This window comes from Schistocerca nitens, chromosome 2 (genome assembly GCF_023898315.1).
Source record: "Schistocerca nitens isolate TAMUIC-IGC-003100 chromosome 2, iqSchNite1.1, whole genome shotgun sequence".
NCBI classification, from domain to species: Eukaryota; Metazoa; Arthropoda; class Insecta; order Orthoptera; family Acrididae; genus Schistocerca; species Schistocerca nitens.
In genome coordinates, this window is record NC_064615.1 from 562539533 (window position 1) to 562555736 (window position 16204).

The window sequence follows — 16204 nt, forward strand, 5'->3', positions numbered from 1 at the left end:
AGCGGTTCTAGGTGCTTAAGTCCGGAACCACGTTGATGCTGCGGTCGCAGGTTCGAATCCTGCCGGGGCATGGATGTGTGTGATGTCCATATGTTACTTAGGTTTAAGTAGTTCTAAGTGTAGGGGACTGATGACCTCAGATGTTAAGTTCCATAGTGCTTAGAGCCATTTGAAACATTTTGAACTAAAGTCTTATAGGTCTGTTTCAAAATTGTGCCGTGTAGTGGGAGAGATTTTTATGCCTTCCTCCGCACCCTCAGAGCACTGTTGATTGGAAATAGCAAAAACTGTAAGAGTTTTACTGGATGGAAACCGTAAAGTCTACCACTGTTGGCTGGCCAATTCCTGCTCTCGTGAAGGGCAGCCAAGTTAGAGAATGTCCAGAAAGAGAACTCTTCCTCGCCAGTAGATGAATGAGTAGGGTTCTCGTTAGGCTTTTGGAGAGTAATTATTTCAATGTAGGCAGTGAAACAGTTATGACACGGAGGACCAAACACTGACGGCTAGACAGCGGAAGAGTAAGGGCTACAGATGCGGCGAGCCTTCCGGTCGCAGAGAAGAACGTTTCTACTCGAGTTCTGAGGACAGAAAGAGAGCTATCTCTGGGTATCTAGCTGCTACTGCCACTGCCTTTCGCATTATGCTAAGAGTATGGTAATGGCTTAAGTTGAAATCAGAAGGCACCAATGGCATGCATGTGCCAGATACTTGAGCTTTGAATCTTTCAGTTCACCCACTGCCAAATCATTGTCATGGGCTGCTTAAATATGGTTTTTCTCCCTTCTTCTGGAATATAAACTTCTTCTGACGAATTTTTTCGCCCAGGTCATTCAAAAACTTTTCGATTTTCACCAAGGTAAAGTTTACCACAACCACTCATAAACCCGTTTTTGTTATGTTTCTATAGTAATGGCTAGATGTAATCGCAGTTCTAGGTGACTATGGTTTTCAGAAAATACTGATAGCAGACTAGATGACTGAAGAAACCTGTAAAGAATGTTCAGAGGCGTTTAAGTTAAATGAATGTTCTTCCAGACTTAGACATTCTCATACATTTTTTTCTTATTTTCATTTACAGATAATAGAGGAAAACGCAAAGAACAGATTGTATAGAGACAAATTGTTGAGGAAGCCAAGGCCCATCAAGGGCTGTAATCCCAAAGAGGGACGAAAAAATTAAGAACTGGAAGTTTGTAGCAGCTGTCAGGAATCTTCACTTGCCAGTGGACTAATGCGTGTATGTGTGTGTGTGTGTGTGTGTGTGTGTGTGTGTGTGTGTATGTGTGTATGTGTGAAATAATTGTGTGTGTGGAATAAGGTTGATGACACAGCCGATACGTATAGTACTGTATATAGCTTTGTTGTGTTCGTGTGCAGTCGTCACAGTGGTGCTCATAGTTTGATTTATGAAGCAGACACTACTTTCAACCCTGGGAGATCGCCTTCAACTCGCCTTCGAGGTTCGGTTGCAGCTTTTTATTGACGTTACTTTCCCTGCTACTGTTAGTTACGGTTCGTAACTATGAAGGGCTACCTTCAGAAAGATATATGTCAGTATTAAAGCAGGGAATATTTACAAAAGAACGTCATCTTTCTCCTCCAAGAACAACAGAGTGTTTTGTTAGCGATGACTATGTGACCGTATTTAACACTAAACCATCGTAGATTCTGCTACTCCAAATTTGTTCAAAGGAATTCAAAATTTATAGATTATGTATTAGTTAATTACAGTTATTAGATCTCCAGTGGTATGTTACATGCGAAGTTAAGTACCCTACCGCACTCGTAAGTTTTAAACGAGTTTAGTAATCTAGAGATAAACAAATGTATTCTAGTCGTTAATTTGACTTAGCGTCACTTACGGAGGTTGAACAGAACGTTTCCGAAAAAACAAATATTTCGCATATACATGAACCAAGCTTCCAATAGATTTGAAATTACAGGTGTCTGCCCGTATTGGAGGTCTACAATATATGTTTTACACTAAAGAATGTCTTCACTTTGTTTCTTTTCTATTTACTAATGTTGGTGTAGTGTTTGCTTACGAATCTTGTTGTATAAATACTGTTTCAGTTCGTAAAGAACTATCAAGATTATGGATTTATACTTTTTTTTTGTATTCCAAATGAATTTAATAAGACTGATGCGGTGCTCTGTATAACTATTCCCATAGAACTTACCGATGAACGTGATGTGGCGTGAGAACCATTTTGTCTCTCAGCACCAAGCTCTAGCAGGTATCACAAGTATCGTTGTTCACCGTACGGACATACGTATGTTGAGAATTACGTCTATTCCACTGATCAACAGTGGTTGACTTACGTAGATGAGTGTTTGCTCATCGTTGATTACCAACGTTAATACTCTTCATTGATGGAACTACTATCGTTTCCGATGCTATGCAGATAATGCATTAAACACGTCCCTGTTCGACAAAAATCCAAATGTCACTACTGTAACACTTTCAGCATCATTTCTATAAATACATGATGCGATATGAGAGACAGACATTTTAACGGACGTGTTATATTACCGAAGCATCGTAAAGAGAGGATGTTCGTACACTTCCCACTAAACAAGCATTCACTTTTATTGCAATAGATTCTTGTGACTCTGAAACAGAATTTATTGTTAGAGTCATCAGTCTTTTGATTCGTTAAATGTTATTCTCTATGACTTGGTGTTTTATATTAGAGTTTACGGCTTTACATGTGCGCTCCACACAGAGAGGAGTATGGCGCTCGTAAAAATAAGGTGTGCGTACAAACGCGTCTGTGTAATGGAGAATCGCCCAAAACATGTTCTGCGTACTGCAGTTTAATTTACCCATTACTACTTCCCCTCAAGTGCTCATTTCGACACTAAGTTATCAGCCCCTTGTTGCCGTAACGTAAGTCCAACATTCTGTCCTTCATATAAGGCTATTTCGTTTAAGTCTTTCTTCGCTTAATCTTTGCAGTTCGCCATTGACGACGTGAGCCTTAGTCCGCCTGCCTTCTTAACCACTTAATTTTTTACTGTATTACCTCTAAGGAATTCCCATGGTCCACACATCATTTTCATTTCTTTAACACGAATTACAGTTTCGCAAATGGCGGGCATGACAAGGCGTCTTGTGATACATCAGCAAATGCCTTCTCTGAAAATTACCTAGAAGAAATAGTTTGGAGGCCCACTCAGTATAGAATATATCGGATCTAACAGCGACAAACAAACTTATACTATCTGAGCATATCCATACTGTAAAGTATCAGTGACCATGAGGCAATGGCAGCGACAATGATTACCAAAGTACAAACGACGACTTAAATAGGTAGAAAAAAATGGTTCAAATGGCTCTAAGCACTATGGGACTTAACATCTGAGGTCATCAGTCCCCTAGACTTAGAACTACTTAAACCTAACCAACCTAAGGACATCACACACATCCATACCCGAGGCAGGATTCGAACCTGCGACTGTAGCAGCAGCGCGGTTCCGGACTGAAGCGCCTAGAACCGCTCGGCCACAGAAAATAGGTAGGAACATTTATATGTTTAGTACACAAGGAGGAGCAGTGTCTTCCCTCAATGAAGAACTAAAAACGTTTAGTTCTGGTCAGGAGCATGTAGAAGAACGAACAATGCACTGTACAGATATGTTCCTAGTAGAACAGTTTAATGGGAGGGACTGTCCATGGGATACCATCAGTATTAAGAAACGTGTAAGGAAGTAGACATGGCGCATAATCGGTATGATACAAAGCATATGGCTGTAGATGAGGAAATGCTGAATGAAACGCGTTAGACTGCCGAGAGGGTAATACATGAAGCCTTCTACGACTACTCCAGCATTGCCGAGAGAACTGTCACAGAATCCAAAGAAATTCTGGTCAAGCGTAAAGAGTGTTAGGGCCACCAAAGTTATTGTTTAGACATTCATGGATGAGACTGGTACTGATATTGAGAGTACTAAAGCAAAATCAGAAATCGTGAACTCCTTTTTCAAATATTCCTTTACAACGGAAAATCGGGGAGTATTACCACAGTTTAATTCTCGCGTCACTTGGAAGATCTGTAAAATAGATATTAATGTCAGTGACGTTCAGAAACAGCTGAAATGGCAAAAACTGAACAACACTCCAGGACCAGGTGAAATTTGTGGCTGAGTTAGCCACTATTTTAAACGTACGGTGAAGCTGGACAACTTTGTGGCTGAGGTATTATTTTGAGACAACAGTGCACTCTAGTTTTTATTCTTAAATACTGTAATTCGGGTCAGTATCCAACATATACCTCGGTTACAGTGTGTGTGCTTCCATTAGTGATGGAAACTACAACTACGGTCATTAGGCTTGATCTGGTCACAAAGTCATTTTGTTTGCAGGGTGCAAAAACGTGTTTGTAGAGATCTTGCAAACTTTCTGCTACTGACAATAACTTTGAAGACCCGGCTGCTTGAAAGTAAGTTGATATAAATAAGTTATGTCTGAAGACTAATATGTATAAGAGTTAAATTTTATAAAAATTTTCTTCAGCCAATGGAAAGTGAAAAGTTATTTCCATAGATTATAGGGGTAGCTCTTGTGACAGCACACATAACTGCTGAAACAAGTGTCAGAATTTCAATTGTAAAAAAAGTCTCAATAACAAAGTTAGAGGCACTTGTGAAAGACTCAGTAAAAAACACTAAGTTTTATTTCACATGATGACTGTATTAAATGTGTCATTAATTTGCTTTTTCTCATACCACTGAACTTGTAAGTAAATGTCTAACATTCTGTTGTGTTAAATATAAATGTTGCAACCTGTTTTATTCACACACGGTTTCACTGAACGGTTGCTTAAATAAGTGTGTAAAAGATTTGCTAAATTACCTTGCTTCATGTAGTTTAGTTTTTCCATTCTTATTGTGTTTCAATAAGATTAGGCCTATAGTTATACGGATATTAAAAATATAAATTTAAAACTTACCATGTTAGCAAACTTTGTGACAAATATTTTCGTGTGTATAGGTAAAATAAAAGTCATGAACGTAGACAGATTTATAAAAAAAGTTATAACTGTGTGTCATAAAGGGACACTATAGCACCACACTTTAGTGACAGAAGAGTCTGACTCTGCTTTTCCTTCACTTTTAAGGCTTGTTGTTCATTTTTGGTATTTCAGGAAAGTGATGTGAGCTTTACACGTAATTGACGTGTCATATTTCATATTTGTACAGTAAACAATTTTCAAACAGTAGTTTTCGATAGGAGATATATTACACCACAGACATTCTGAGTACAGACAGTGTTCTTTGACTGTGAGTAGTATCGTGGTTGCGGTAAGCGTTCTAAGTGAAGCTAGTGAGTGTGTCATGTGTTAGCTACGCTACAGAGCGGATGTAAATCGCTTGCAGAGTACGGAGATAAGGGTACAGAGAGGGATGAATGTGATCTTGTAAACATTAATAGGACAAGTGAAGATTTTTTTGTTGGTGTTACTACATTGCTTGCTTGGGCGTAATTGTGATTTGTTTGAAAGACTGAAAGTTTATGTGGAATTTCTCTTTATTGGTTTGGGTTAGCTCGTTTCATCGCTCAGATGAGAATAAGTAAAATTTTATTACTTCCAACATTGCAGCCCAGTCAGCAATCGCCATAATCTAAAATATAAGAAACTATCAGCCTCGATTGCGGTAATGAAACCAACCTTTGCCTAGGTTTCAGCCCAAGTAATTGAGCCATCTTCAGAAGATATACCTGATTCTATAATATGTCTAAGAGGGCATGGTCGAATCCTGCCTCGGGCATGGATGTGTGTGATGTCCTTAGGCTAGTTAGCTTTAAGTAGTTCTAAGTTCTAGGGGACTGATGACCTCAGATGTTAAGTCCCATAGTGCTCAGAGCCATTTTTTTTCCTCAACAAGGCACTGTGCAAACTGATTCTGCTTCTATAATGGCGCGGGCTGTGTTTCTATGGCATGGACTGCGTCCTCTGGTCAAAATGAACCGATCATCGACTGGAAATAGTTATGTTCGGTTACTAGGAGATCATGTGCAGCTAGCCATTCGTGGCCTTTATATTCCTGAACAACGATGGAACTCTTATGGAAGATAATGTGCTATATCACCGGGCCACAATCGTATGCATTTGACCTGAAGAACATTCTGCACAATTGGAGCAAATGATTTCGCCACCCAGATAGCCCGACGTGAGTCCCATCGAACTTTTGTAGGAATTACGGGCGAGAGATCAGTTTGTGACAAAATCCTGCACCGGCAGCATCTGCTTAACTATGGAATGCTATAGAGGCAGTATGGCTCAAAATTTCTGCAAAGAACTTCCAACGACTTGTTGAGGGCGTGCTACGTCGAGTTGCGGCACTACGCCGGTCAAAAGGAGGTACGACACGATATTAAGAGGTGTCTATTGACTTTTGGCACCTCAAAATATATTTAAAGTGAATGTGAACTTAGATCTTGCTGCTATCCGAGGTAAGGCAGAATCGGTAGCTAGCGGGTAAAGACTAGCAGCAGCGTGCAGTGAGCTCCCTGCCTGCTTTCCTTTAATCCGCTGAGCGTCTGGCCCGTGTTGCTTCTCACAAGCGAGCCCAGAATGGCCAGAGGCTGTCAGCACCTGTATGTGCATACTTGAAATATTCTACAGAAAACAACAAAGTTAGTTCGAGATGGACTACAAAAAATCTGAATACGTCATTCAACTAGTAATAAAAAGACAATTCTCGTGCACTTCTCGCTACCCATGTCGAACACGTATGAGTAATGTTACTAAATTTGTACACAAAACTTCTTTTGATAAAGATATTCACGATTACACATACATACATAAACAACCGATCACCATTTGAACGAGAATATAACAGCAATGTAATGAACCTATGACTTATGTGACTATTGCTGTTGTGGTCTTCAGTCCAGAGACTGGTTTGATGGAGCTCTCCATGCTACTCTATCATGCGCAAGCTTCTTCATCTCCCAGTACCTACTGCAATCTACATCCTTCTGAATCTGCTTGGTGTATTCATCTCCTCGTCTCCCTATACGATTTTTACCCTCAACGCTGCCCTACAATACTAAATTGGTGATCCCTTGATGCCTCAGAACATGTCCTAACAACCGATCCCTTCTTCTAGTCAAGTTGTGCCACAAATTTCTCTTCTCTCCAATTCTATTCAATACCTCCTCATTAGTTATGTGGTCTACCCATCCAATCTTCCACATTCTTCTGTAGTACCACATTTCGAAAGCTTCTATTCTCGTCTAAACTATTTATCGTCCATGTTTCACTTCCATACATGGCTACACTCCACACAAATACTTTCAGAAAAGACTTCCTGACATTTAAATATATACTCGATGTTAACAAATTTCTCTTCTTCAGAAACGCTTACCTTGCCATTGCCAGTATACATTTTATATCCTCTCTACTTTGACAATCATCAGTTATTTTGCTCAGCAAATAGAAAAACTCATTTACTACTTTAAGTGTCTCATTTCCTAATCTAATGCCCTCCGTATCACCCGATTTAATTCGACTATATTCCATTATCCTCGTTTTGCTGTTGTTGATATTCATCTTATGTCCTCCTTTCAAGACACTGTCAATTCTTTTCAACTGCTCTTCCAAGTCCGTTGCTGCCTCTGACAGAATGTAATAAGGTATTAAGTAAAAAAGAGAATCGTTACGAATGAAACTGTCGTGTTCCTGTAAGGATGCCAAAACCGATATTCTCCACAGTTAAACTAAAAGATTATCCTGTAAATATATCATTGACATTAGTGTGTTTTAATTTTTGTGTTCAGTAGTATACAGTTTAATAATATTATAGGACCAATGATCGATTACATTAACATTGCAGGGTTAAAAGCTTCTAGGACTTGTGGAGGGGAGTTAGTACATAATATTATGAATAGGAACCCATGTCCGGAAACGTACCATTTCCGTGCTACAGCCGTTTGAAAACATGTTTGCTAGGTAGATATGCAACAGGGCAGTCATGGTGTGTTGAGGATGGTTACGCCGGATCGGCTGATGTCATTTGACATCTGTCCTGCCTCTCCGACCTAATTCGAGCCCCATTCACGCCTCTGTGAGTTTCAGAGCAACACGGTTGGGTAAAAGTTTGCAGAATACACCGACATGATCCTCCTGAATGGCGAAGCTCACTGCAATGGAAAAACTGCTCGTCGCCTTTGTGAAGATCATTCTCCACAACTTCCGACTACCATCGCATGCCCTTTTCGCCACAATTACGCAACGGCTTCGAGAAGGGTATCTTCACCGTCAGCAGGCGTGAATGTGGTGCTCCGAAGTGCAAACTGGAACAGGCTGTACTGCATCACGTTGAAGAGAACCCGTCAACGAGTACAAGAACAATTTCTTTGGCTATTAATGAGTGGAACTGTAGAACAAGTGATGCACTCCTTCTCGCTTTATCAATTACTTGTGAATGTGGTCGCGTTACTAACATGTTTTCAAATGGCTGGAGCAAGGAAACAGTTGCAGTTCAAAATATTATCTAGTGAATCTGCTCTACAACTCATACAAGTTTGTAACGGAAATTTTCAAACACCGTGTATATTCAGTCTGTTCATCAATAGAACGTATGTGATTTGTCTGAATGTTTCTTGTATATTTAATATGAAAATATGGGTAATCTAAATATTGGAGAAAATTATAAGAGTGGCATAGAAGTTAGGAGCTGTAGTGACAGCAGTAGTAGCCACGTAATGTAATTGCTGTCTGTCGAAGGGGTTACGGTCTCGTGCACTCCAGGAGCCTCTTATGATGGCCTAACCAATTGCGATTTTTGAAGAGTGTTTCATTGTGCGTTACCATCAACAGTTGCGTAGAACTTTGTTTTGAGAATTAATTATTTATCAAATTTCTGTGATCTGCTTAAATGCCTCGGGCATGGATGTGTGTGATGTCATTAGGTTAGTTAGGTTTAAGTAGTTCTAAGTTCTAGGGGACTGATGACCTCAGATGTGAAGTCCCATAGTGCTCAGAGCCATTTTCTGCTTAAATATTGCAAATTGTTTAGATTAAAGAATCAATAAAACTAACTACGAGGCTGGCAAATAATTAAACCGTGCCTGTATACGCTCTGCTAGCTTTAACTGAACTACTCCTTCAGATCACATTTAATTATCATGTATTGTCAGAACTACAAAACCACACATTCAAAAAATTTATTTCTTTGAGTTAAATCAAAACTAATATTGATCATATGTGTGGTGTCAGAGTGTATCCTTCTCCTAACACTTGGTTCAAGAATCATAAAAGAAGGTTGTATACATGGAAGAATCCTGGAGATACTAGAAGGTATCAGATAGATTATAAAATGGTAAGACAGAGATTTAGGAACCAGGTTTTAAATTGTAAAACATTTCCAGGGGCAGATGTGGATTCTGACCACAATCTATTGGTTATGAGCTGCAGATTGAAACTGAAGATACTGCAAAAAGGTGGGAATTTAAGGAGATGGGACCTGGATAAACTGACTAAACCAGAGGTTGTAGAGAGTTTCAGGGAGAGCATAAGGAAACAATTGACAGAAATGGGGGAAAGAAATACAGTAGAAGAAGAATAGGTAGCTCTGAGGGATGAAGTAGTGAAGGCAGCAGAGGATCAAGGAGGTAAAAAGACGAGGGCTAGTAGAAATCCTTGGTTAACAGAAGAAATATTGAATTTCATTGATGAAAGGAGAAAATATAAAAATGCAGTAAATGAAGCAGGCAAAAAGGAATACAAACGTCTCAAAAATGAGATCGACACGACGTGCAAAATGGTTAAGCAGAGATGGCTAGAGGACAAATGTAAGGATGTAGAGGCTTATCTCACTAGGGGTAAGATAGATACTGCCTACAGGAAAATTAAAGAAGCCTTTGGAGAGAAGAGAACCACGTGTATGAGTATCAAGAGCTCAGATGGAAACCCAGTTCTAAGCAAAGAAGTGAAAGCAGAAAGGTGGAAGGAGTATATAGAAGGTCTATACAAGGGCGATGTACTTGAGGACAATATTATGGAAATTGAAGAGGATGTAGATGAAGATGAAATGGGAGATACGATACTGCGTGAAGAGTGTGACAGAGCACTGAAGGACCTGAGTCGAAACAAGGCCCCGGGAGTAGACAACATTCCATTAGAACTACTGACGGTCTTAGGAGAGTCAGTCCTGACAAAACTCTACCATCTCGTGAGCCTAATGTATGAGACAGGCGAAATACCCTCAGACTTCAAGAAGAATGTAATAATTCCAGTCCCAAAGAAAGCAGGTGTTGACAGATGTGAAAATTACCGAACTATCAGTTTAATAAGTCACAGCTGCAAAATACTAACACGAATTCCTTAGAGACGAATGGAAAAACTGGTAGAAGCCGACCTCGGGGAAGATCAGTTTGGATTCCGTAGAAATATTGAAACATGTGAGGCAATACTGACCTTACGACGTATCTTAGAAGAAAGATTAAGGAAAGGCAAACCTACGTTTCTAGCATTTGTAGACTTAGAGAAAGCTTTTGACTATGTTGACTGGAATACTCTCTTTCAAATTCTAAAGGTGGCAGGGATAAAATACAGGGAGCGAAAGTCTATTTACAGTTTGTACAGAAAGCAGATGGCAGTTATAAGAGTCGAGGGGCATGAAATGGAAGCAGTGGTTGGGAAGGGATTGAGGCAGGGTTGTAGCCTATCCCCGATGTTATTCAGTCTGTATATTGAGCAAGCAGTAAAGGAAACAAAAGAAAAATTCGGAGTAGGTATTAAAATCCATGGAGAAGATATAAAAACTTTGAGGTTTGCCGATGACGTTGTAATTCTGTCAGAGACAGCAAAGGACTTGGAAGAGCAGTTGAATGGAATGGTCAGTGTCTTGAAAGGAGGATATAAGATGAACATCAACAAAAGCAAAACGAGGCTAGTGGAATGTAGTCGAATTAAGTCGGGTATTAGGGAATTAGATTAGGAAATGAGACACTTAAAGTAGTAAAGGAGTTTTGCTATTTGGGGAGCAAAATAACTGATGATGGTCGAAGTAGAGAGGATATAAAATGTAGACTGGCAACGGCATGGAAAGCGTTTCTGAAGAAGAAGAATTTGTTAACATAGAGTATAGATTTAAATGTCAGGAAGTCGTTTCTGAAAGTATTTGTATGGAGTGTAGCCATGTATGGAAGTGAAACATGGACGATAAAGAAGAGAATAGAAGCTTTCGAAATGTGGTGCTACAGAAGAATGCTGAAGATTAGATGGGTAGATCACATAACTAATGAGGAAGTATTGAATAAAATTGGGGAGAAGAGGAGTTCGTGGCACAACTTGACAAGAAGAAGGGATCGGTTGGTAGGACATGTTCTGAGGGATCAAGCGACCACAAATTTATCTTTGGAGGTCAGCGTGGAAGGTAAAAATCTTAGAGGGAGACCAAGAGATGAATACACTAAGAAGATTCAGAAGGATGCAGGTTGCAGTAAGTACTGTGAGATGAAGAAGCTTGCACAGGATAGGGTAGCATGGAGAGCTGCATGAAACCAGTCTCAGGACTGAAGACCACCACAACAACAACAACAACAACCGACCATTACCACATTATTTATTACTGGTGGCGTGTAAGCGACATCAGCGCAATAATACGGCGGCAGCTTGAACTAACATTCGCAAACCACACATGAGCATTCGACCAGTCGTTTGTGAGCAGGCAGTGTTAAGCAGTGGACTTGGGTCATAGCGTCTCAGCATTGTTGTCACAAATCGTAGTGGAGTAACACCTCTAAATCACGTTTTCTAGACATTCTCCAAAATATTTTGAAGAAGACAAAAGTGTGTCTAAAGTTTTTCTCGGACACGGAGATTCCCGAACAAAACAACGACGTGTGGACACCTGCCGCAAATATATTGAGTTATGAAACGCTGACAGTTCTTTCATGGAAAAAATCATCACAGGTGGCGAGGCTCGGTGTTATCAATACGAATATACTACAAAAAGACTAAGTGCAGAAGTTCACACTGTTGTGGCGTAACAAGGTAGCTACGCCACACTGAGAAGGAAGCCGAAAGGCACGCGTACACACACGCCGACTGGCGTCAAGTCTGGAACAGGATACGTATTGAATACTATAAAGAAAATACGTATCTTTGGAATATACTTAACTTTTAATGATTCCTTTGGTACGTCTCTCTTGACTAGACAAATGAGACTCGTAAGATACATGCACTGATACAATTGGCGCCTTGCTAGGTTGTAGCCATTAACTTAGCTGAAGGCTATTCTAACTGTCTCTCGGCAAATGAGAGCAAAGGCTTCGTCAGTATAGTCGCTAGCAACGTCGTCGTACAACTGGGGCGAGTTCTCGTACGTCTTTCGAGACCTGCCGTGTGGTGGCGCTCGGTCTGCGATCACACAGTGGCGACACGCGGGTCCGACATGTACTAATGGACCGCGGCCGATTTAAGCTACCACCTAGCAAGTGTGGTGTCTGGCAGTGACACCACACACACTCTATGACGCTACGACGACATAACCGTCATTCAAGCAAACGAAACACACGAGTTGAAAGTTATTCCAAAGAAGGACTTTTCTGACAGTTTCACATGGTTGTACGAACGTTCTGCGCTCTGTACTCAAGAACGGGGGAGACTGTGTAGAACACCTGAAACATTAAAAACTCCACTTAACTTTGCTCTAACGTTTTCTAGTCCAGTCTCGAAACGTTTTGGACTGGCAGAACAGGCGTTATGACGGGCTCCCCTGGTAGCTGCAGAGCTTGGAACTTACAACAGAAGCATTTACTGCAGCACATGGAGACGTGACTGTCATCTTTAATTCGATTTATCTACAATGTACACTTCTTACATGATCGAGAACCGATAAAGGCGATGCATTTGTCTGATACGGCAGCCGCGTGGGGTAGTCCCGCCGTCTTCGGCGCCTTGCCATGGTTTGCACCGCTCTCCCCGTCAGAAGTTCGAATCTTCCCTAGGGCATGGGTGTTTGTGTTTTGTCCTTAGCATAAGTTAGTTTAAGTTAGACTAAGTAGCGGAGGGACCAATGACCTCAGCAGTTTGGTCCCTAGAAACTTATCACAATTTTCAATTTTTTTCTGATGCGACAGTCTAATATCGGTGCAAGACCGCTCAAAAATAAACTGTACTGAGTACTTGCGCAGCAGGTTCTAGAATTCTTACAACCAAAAAATAACAAAACTACTTGTAGAATATCACGCTAATGCCTGGAAAATTCAAATGGAAACCATTCCACTTAACTATATAAAAGTAGTGTATCTATTCACTACCGAATTTCCTTTTAGATTTCGTTATCTTTTGCTAAAAGAATACAACTTTTGAAAAAAGAAAAAGAAATAGACATTTCACATGTCTGGATCTGTTTGCTCAGAGGAAGTGGACAGCATTCCTCAAAGCGGTTTGTGGGAATATGACGGTAGTAGTCTGTTAGTTCGAAATAACAGATGAAGCTTTTGGGCGTGACCACCATTTTAGGAAACCCTAGTTAGTAAAATTCGATGCGCACCAGGAAGTGTCGGCGCTGTTTGCCGTCGCCAGTACCGGTTTGCCGCCTCTTGCCGAGAGCTGAATAGCAGTGGCGCCAGACGGCTGGCGTGTTGCGGCCTGTTTGCGGCTGCCTGTGCCATCAGCAAACGTCGCCTGTGCTGTGTCTCGCTAACCTCTTGGCTCCAAGTGCTGCGCGCTGGCGCCAGTCGACGTCAGGGCGTACGTGCAGAGGGCCATCTGCTGCAATGAAGCTGCCTCCACATACTGCGAGTCATTGAGGAAGCGGTGCAGAGAGAATTTCCAACCCAATTGACAAATGCTGTGACGTACATGCTCCTCCTTCACTGTATTGCTATTATTTGTCTTGCAACACCTGGTACAGGATTCCACATTGCAGCGACGAAAAGATTTCATTCCAATATGAAATCAATGTGTGCAGTTTGAGAAAGTACACTAAATGTTTAAGGTTTCACAACGGACTGTAGCAAAGCAACTGCTGATCTACAGCTGGTCGCCCATGAAATAAAATCCATAGAAATGATCTATGGTATGTCCTTGTACTGTGGATACCTTCACAAATTCATAAAATGAAATTAGGATACTGTAAATTACTTTGATTTATTTTTTAAATATCAACATGGTCTTAGCGCACTTTTCAGTTCTATTCACAACAATATTCACGGCCTCCGTGACAGCTGTGCCATTATTACGTGACGGCACCGACGTCCATTACGTGAGTCTGAAGCAAACCTGTTGTGTTCACCGTTACTCTGTTGATATCACGATTCAGTCGTTCCCAACGCATAAAGTCATGAGAAGTAAGTTACAGACCCAAGAATCTGATAGGTGTAAGCTGCTTATCGTTTGAGTATAAATACCGGATGATCATAATTAAACTGACGTTATTTTAAGCGCTGCAGAGCGGGCTGTATACATCGCAGCACGCTGAAACGCTTGTAACGTATGCTGAAATGACAGTAGTGCCACATCCCGCCACCAGGTGAGAATATGGCACTGTAAGCAGTCAGAATGTGAAATGTTTCCTGTTCTGAAGGTAGTATGCCGTTCGTCGCGTCTTGTTTTCTCGAGTGACTGTTCGTGTTAAGAACAGCCTGAAATTTTCCGTACTAGAAGCAATGACGGCTGACAAGAAAGGCCGTGCCATGCTGGTTGAGTTGTTTTATCATAACCACAGCAGTAGCAGCGCTGCACTGCGGGAATATCGCTGAGAGAAACACCTGCGATGAGACCCCATGTTGATAAATAGGCTAACGAATATGATCTAGAAATTTTAAGAAACATGTGAACTAGATGGTGTAACAGGGAGAGGGAGGCGGCCCATTCTCATGTCAACTGTTGATGAAGTCACTGTAGCTATAGCTGGCCGAGCAGCACATGTCTCAAAGTCTGCAGCCAGTGCTCGAGCTCTGTCTCAGAGGAATTGTATCTTCCCTGATCAACAGTTCCGAAGGTTTGGTGGGGCATTTTACACTGGTAACTCTGATTCAGAAGGTGCACCAAAGTAACACCCCCCTCCCCAGATAGGCTACAACTCCTTGACTTTGCCCTATTCTTTGGATGAACGAGGCACATTTTATTCTGCACGGTGCCGTGAATGCTCAGTTGCCTCCAGTTTTCAGTATTTGGACAACATAACACAGACAGAAGTGAACACTTTAATCACCGCATACGACGTAAAATAAGTCCTCCACAACAAAGGCAACATTCCTCCTGGTCATGTCTGCTTTACCTCCAGATATCTTGCCTCCTAAAAATCCTTAAAAGGCTTGAAAATCTCCGGAATCCTACAACAAAAATTAATTCCCCTAGTGTAATCTTCTCCTACCGTCCCACTAGTCTCACCTTAGTGCCTAGCAATGCCTATGAATCCATTCGCTCGCAACGCGTTCGTGATCAACCAAAACCTTTAAACCAGTGTGACTACTATCTTAGTTTCTTCAGATGATCAACTCCTGGCCTAGCCCATCTTCTTTCCCATTGATCGTAAATCCGTCCTTTTTGTATCTCTTGATTTGGAAAGGCTAAGTCTGTGTGTGGCATTGTGGTATCCTCTTCAAAGTCCACATCTATCCACTCCCAATTAAATATGCCTACCTTATTGCATCGTTTTTATCTAATCGTCCACCCTTGGTCACTCTTAACGCCAATTGCCATACCTTCTATCCTGCTGCAGGGGTGATCTAAGTCTCTATCCTCTCTCCACTCCCTTATATCCTTTACACTGCTGCAATTCCTAAACCCTCCTCCCTCGTCCTTCTCCTTGAACATGGCACTGATGCCACCTTCCTAGCCCTCTAGCCTGACCCCAAGAAATCTCAGCACTCCCTCCATAACTTTTCAACCAGTTCAAGTCCATGTGAAGGCCCAAACAATAAGTACAGAACGTACCACTTGTATTTTCCGCCTCCATAATTTGTACGTTCCTATTCATGCCCGTCTTATCCAATTAACAAACGTACAGCAGTATCTCAGTCCTTGACCGTAAACTAAAAGAAAATCTCAGCTACTAACCATCCAACAAAAAAGTCACAGTTAATTACCGACAGCCTCAACATGTGGATTGTACTCTTTTTCCAGCCTCCATATGCTTTCCAAATCCACTTACCACCCAGAGCAGAACCTTTACCAGTTCATCATTTTTCCCTCCTCTCATTCCTATATTGAATACCACCAGACATCCTATACACCCT